General features: G+C 41.5%; 1 pseudogene; it reads left to right on the plus strand.

The window, feature by feature from the left end:
* The first annotated feature begins 3,231 nt into the window (after nucleotides 1-3,231).
* LOC126249268 (uncharacterized) lies at nucleotides 3,232-4,100 on the plus strand (annotated as a pseudogene).
* The last annotated feature ends 2,237 nt before the right edge of the window (nucleotides 4,101-6,337 follow it).

Raw genomic sequence — 6,337 nt, forward strand, 5'->3', positions numbered from 1 at the left:
CTGGGGTGGCCGTGCGGTTCTAGGCGCTACAGTCTGGAGACGAGCGACCGCTACGGTCGCAGGTTCCAATCCTGCCTCGGGCATGGATGTGTGTGATGTCCTTAGGTTAGTTAGGTTTAAGTAGTTCTAAGTTCTAGGCGACTGATGACCTCAGAAGTTAAGTCGCATAGTGCTCAGAGCCATTTGAACCATATTTTGGACTTGTACCACTACTGCAATAAGCACTTCATGTATGACAAATTGTGAACGACCACCAAAAGACAATGCCGATTAATCGCATGGAAAAGTGGCTCTGTAAAGGTATGTGTTTCACCCGAACTGGTTATCGACAATTCGGTTCTGTGATGTCGCTCGTCCAGAAAAGATACGGAATGGCAGACGGGACGACGGATCCGCCGCGCATCAAAAATTCCGAAGGAAGCGGCGTGTGCGTGCGAGCTGAGCCGATGCAACAGTCAGCGCGCAGCGCCTCCACGTGGCGCGATAAGCAACTGGAGAGCTTCCTGCGCGCGTCGCGAGAGGAGCCACCTTCTTGGGACGGGGCAGCTGGGCAGCGCGGGAAATCCTGTACGACTCACCGGCTCCAGCCTCATACACCACACGTCTGAGGAACAATGTAAGCACTGTGTTAATGCAGCACCCCATGTTTCCACTTGATATTTTCGACGACATTTTATGTAATGAGTCTTTTTTTCTTTGATTCTTCATTTACACTCTACAATATATAGGCTGCCCATCAAAGGACTCCATTGCCTTAAAATTTAATATCGTGAATACAAAGATCAATACAATAACGCAACAAATTGTATGTTTGCTTCGTAGCTGTAAGAATTTTGTACGGAACTTTGGAAATAATAGTTACGAAAACTGCTAACAGAAGGTGCTGTGCTGACGACTTTGGATTTTCAATGGAAACATGTGTAGACTGTTTCTCAGTACTGCATGCATGCTGGAACGCATCAATCCAATCTCTGTTGCAATTTTTCAAACGAATTTCTTTAGGTGTTGCTATGCAAGTTCAGATGATGATGAAGTCCCATACTCCTTGACAGAGCGTATGGGGACGATGCGTGAGACCCGCACCGCCGTACTAGGCAAGGTCCTAGCGGTGGTGGTTTGCCATTGCCTTCCTCCGACCATAATGGGGATGGATGGTGATGATGAAGACGACACAACAACACCCAGTCATCTCGAGGCCGGTGAAAATCCCTGAACCCGCCACCAATCGAACCCGGGACTCGGTGCTCGGGAAGCGAGAACGGTACCGCGAAACCACTAGCTGCGGACGTAAGTACAGAAACTGTGGCGAAATTTTCATGGGTAACTACAGCTGATCTGGGACCGTCACGTCCCTCTACACCATCAGTCACGCTGCCTTTAATTACAATTTGATGAATAGCTATCGATTGGTTTTCGCATAGTGTCCTTTCTTAACATTAAACCGCGTTTAAATACTGGACCTTGTTGTCTTAATACTGTGTTCTAATCCATGACATTCCGGAAATACACGTTGTTCAATTGAATACATGGTTTCCAGATTTTCTTTCGGTACACTGATCTCTTTTCGCGTCACACTGCGCTTCGGAGTGCTAATGACAAGCATTATGCAATGCAATTACACCGCCATCTGTTAGAAGATTTTGTAACGACTTCTTCGAAGGTACCGTTTGTTGCCTTCTTCTATTGATCGTAATTTTAATGTTATTTTAATTTTAAAATCAGGGAGTCATTTGTTGGACTCCCTGTATAACCTATAAGCTTACTGGCTCTAGTCATCCCCTGTTTATAAAAACAGATGCAAAATTCTTCACGTTTCGAGCGGTGTGGCGTCTGTCCGTTTCGAGCATGCACATAGGAAGCTGCGAGTGAGACTGCGAGGGGGAGGGAGCAGTGTCGCTCTCGCAGTGCCGACGCTGGCTGGCGTCCTGCTGCAGGGTAGTTTCTCTTTTTACTCCGCGTGAGTTGTGCTCAAAAACCGTGCACCAAATCCTTCAATTTAATGCAGAGTATTATAATCCTGCTTCCAGTTGCTTTATTCCATTGGTTCTTTTGTTTTGCTGCTAACTTTAACCATGGCCTTGCATCCCCAAGAATTAAGTTCTGCGACTGTAAGTGAACTTCAACAGCTTACGTTTTCGAAGCTTCCTCTCCATAAGGCAGTTACAGTAAAGGAAATATGTCGTTCGAAACCTGATATTCTAAGATCTTAGCCAGGCATAAATAACAACATGAAATATATTCCAAGTTTTACTTCTGAATGGTATTAACGGAAAATTTTTCTTTACCTCCGTGAAGAAAAAAGTGCACTGTCTCGCTTTCAGTGTTTGCTGTTTCAAATAGATGTAACGTGGAAACAACATAATCTTAGAAATATAAACCATATGAAACAAAAAAGCTGAAAAGTATTTGATGTCAAAGACACATGCTGATAATTTTTCACTCTCACTTTTAAGAAATGTACTAAGTATTAAGGAGAAACTTGGTTTTGAATATATATTGTCAATCAATGAGCATGATATAAAGGATAAAACGAACAGTGAAATTTTCAACAAATAATAGACTGCATATTCCTTATCGGAAACTGATACTCGCTTACGTGGACAAAATGAAATAGACGATTCAGTAAATCTAGGGGTATCTAGAGGATTAGTAAATTGTGCATCTAAATTAGATTAAAAGTTGAAAAATCAGTTAGACACCAGTACCGTCTTCAAAGGTGTTTGTAAGACCCTGCAGAATAACATGCTTGATTCCCTGTCACAATTATACCATGAGGAGATACGGACGGATATTAGGCAAGCTTCCTTTGTAGCGCTCATGGCTGATGCCACAGCAGATGTTTAGAAACACATGCAAATGGTTCTTCTTCTACTATACGCTTTGAATGGGGAAATATTTCAGCGCTTCTGGAGAATCTTCACTTCAGATAATCAAAATGCAGATAGCATATCAAAACGTATTGTAGAACAATTGGCCATAATCCTTCAAGAAAATGGACTAAAACCTGTATCTCACACATTTTATGGTGCAAATATCACGGAAGGCGTAAAACAGGATTTCAAGAAAATATAGAACAGTTTATACTAACGGTATTTGATTCACTGTCATCCACATCAGCTTAATTTAATTACGGTAAATGCAGCAAGTATTATACGCAATGCGAGAATATTTTGTTCTAAAATTCTGTACATTCTGAAGAGCACTGCATAGGTATCCGTTCTTTAGAATCATATGGACGTCAACATTCCACGTTCATCCTCTGTAAGGTGGAAGTTCAACATACGGACCAGAAACAAAGCTAATGAAAATTTGCAGCTTTCAAAAAACGGTCTGACTGAAATGCAGTCAACATCAAATTCAGATCAAAACAATGCAGAAGCAACAGGAATTTTAAAATACCGGAATAATGATAATTTCAAGATTTCGTCAGATCCTTTTCGTCAGATTTAGCCTCATTCGGAAATAACATACAACCAAATGCAATCTAGAGAAATTATTATTTTTGAAAGTAAATGAATATATAACATATTTCAAATCTGCTAGCTTGGAAACAAGGAAGTAATGTGAGAATCCTTCGAAGACACTAACGGCAGAAGCTAAGGAGGTTTGCGGTGGTACGTGTGTTGATGTAATGGACAGATATTCTTCCAATCAACACTTAGTAAGTGCTAAATTGTTCAGCAAGGAATGATTCACTGGTTTCAAGAGTGAACATCGTAAGGAAGAGAGGTACTAACCATTGATGCATAGCCCATGACTGACAAAGAAAACCTTGAAACTCCACCAAAACTTTCATAATGCAGGCCTGATATTCAGAAATACTAGAAATTTGTGCAGATACTGAAATTTGTCTCGGAAAACAAACTAGACAAGTTTCTTGGTGAAATTACCAAACTGATAAAAATTATCTTGACAATATCGATGATTATATCGGAAGCACAACGCTACTTTTCAGCACTGAAAAAATATAAATTTTTCTAATTTTCACTATGAATTTGGTATGACTAAATGCGCTTCTAATGCTTTCAGTGGAGAAAAATTTCCTAAGCTGTTATTCACTGCTCAGAGAACCAAAAGGAAATGATTTAATTTCTAACTGAATACATCATACTTAAAATGTAAAACATTAGGTTAAAGTAAGTTAAATGTGTGGTCCTTCCAGATATTTATCAAGCTTCTGACGAAATATTCTTTTATACATGTTTGCTTCCTATTACACAATTTTAAGAAAAGGTTAAATATATTCTGGAACAGCACCCGCACTAACATTAGTTACAAGCTATTTCTGGTGAGGGGGAGATGCAGTCTTCATGTTCGCACTGATAGGCCTGTAGCACAGAAAGATAGCCTACGATGTTCGATATTTTTACTTGGAACAGTCACTTTTTCGGTGTTATGGGAATGAGTACTGACAAACAGGAATGCTCTCCGGTTGTTCTCTCTTACAAGACAAACTATGGGGCTCACAGGCACCAATCACAGTGCGGTGCACCGATTTGTGATCCATCTTTACTGTGGTTCTGTGCCGATGTGTGAATTCAGTTAAAACACGTGAACAGAAACAGCAAAACTTGATTCATTCGTGTAATATTGTGAAAATAAACATCGGATCTAGGTGTAAACTTGACAGGAAGCCAACCAAGAAAATGGACAATAAGTTTACCAAATCGTATAACGTACATATCTTGGAAAGCGAGCACGATCTTTCAGTAGTTGAGTGGCCTTAACCATTTAGCTGCATTTTTACGTATTGTTTCACCTTTTACCGAAAGAAAACGTTCGGTAAGATATTCATCGTTGATTCTGCGAACTAAGATCTTGTGAAACTCAGTTCGCTGAGTTCTTACATTGGAACCAGAACACTGTAACGACGGTGCCCATGTAAATACCTTGCCATCTACGTTTACTGAACAAAATAAAAATTCACAGACTATCTGACCAGATTTGTGACTACGTTCAAGACTTTCTTTTACATAGAACTCAAGTTGTTGCTCTTGACGGAAGATGTAGTTTGAAAGAATCCCAGTGCGTATAATACATGCGGTAAAGGTAAATTTCTGCGTTCTGACCCAATATCAGTCCATAGGGCCCGACAGACCGCCGTGCCTTCCTCTGCCAATGGCGTCACTGGATGAGGCGTGGTGGGTCACGTCGACAACACACCGCTCTCCCGGTCGTTGTCGCGTTCCTTGATCTTGGAACCGCTACTTACGCGTCGAGTAGCACCAGAGTTGGCCTGACGAGACTGTATGTACACTCTTTGACATAAAACTTGACCGGCGGCCGGCCGCTTCAGAGGCTAAGTCCGCGCCGATCGCGACATGGGACAAAAAAACTGGCCAACTCGCTAATTCTCTAAGTCCGGTTATCTGCACAATCTGGCAACACTGTAGACTGCGGCACTTCCTGGAGGAAAACTTGTCCCATGATAGAGAAACTCTAGGCTGATTACGCCTGTGGTCTAGCGGTAGCGTGCGTTGTTTCTGTTCATAATGTCAGTGGATCGAGAGCAGCTGGCATAAAATATTTTTATAGCCTCTTCTGTCTGAATGCTGAAGACGTGAATGTAATGGTAGCGCAGATTCAATCTATTTCGCTTTGTGACACACCGATATCAAAATTTTATCCAGTAACGATTTTGCGGCAGATTTCCTGCAGACTGTCCTCCTCTGGACGCCGTATGCGGCAAAGCTCCGGGATCCATTTGCTGGCTACTGGCAGCGGCCGTGGCGACAGCAGCGGCGCTGCACTCCCCCGTTCTTTATCGAAAGCGCCTGCTACCGCTCATCGCTTTTGATGATTTAAAACGCTTTATTATTAAATGTTGCTCCACAGAAAATTTCTACAATTTCCATTCACGCTCAAAAGCAACGGAGACAGACGCCCTGATTAGTAGGCGGGTATTATATTACATTAATCGGCAAGAGCTGAGTATGGCCCGAAATTAATTTTATAGACTGGGACGAAATTAAACCACCTCACTACATTCGATGAATTTATAAATGCTTCATACCTCGTTTCTTTACCTTTCAAACTCAATTATTTGTGCAACTTTTGGTCAATGTTTGGATGTTTTCGTCAAGCCAGAGTGAGCGTCTGTGGTGTAAAGTGTATTACAGTTCTTGTTTCATTCCTTATGGTAAGTCTATGCGATAAACTGTGTGAATACCTTGCAATGCATGCTCTGTAGCAGTGCAGGAACACTGCACATTTGGAGTTCCATGTATGGGTTCATGAAGTATTTATTGTTGATCGGAAGTGATAGTTAAGGTCATCAGATTTAAACCAGAAAAATTTGTCGTTTTGAAGGTTTCAGAGAACGGAAAGGAATTGCTAA

Source organism: Schistocerca nitens, chromosome 3, assembly GCF_023898315.1.
Source record: "Schistocerca nitens isolate TAMUIC-IGC-003100 chromosome 3, iqSchNite1.1, whole genome shotgun sequence".
Classification (NCBI taxonomy): Eukaryota; Metazoa; Arthropoda; class Insecta; order Orthoptera; family Acrididae; genus Schistocerca; species Schistocerca nitens.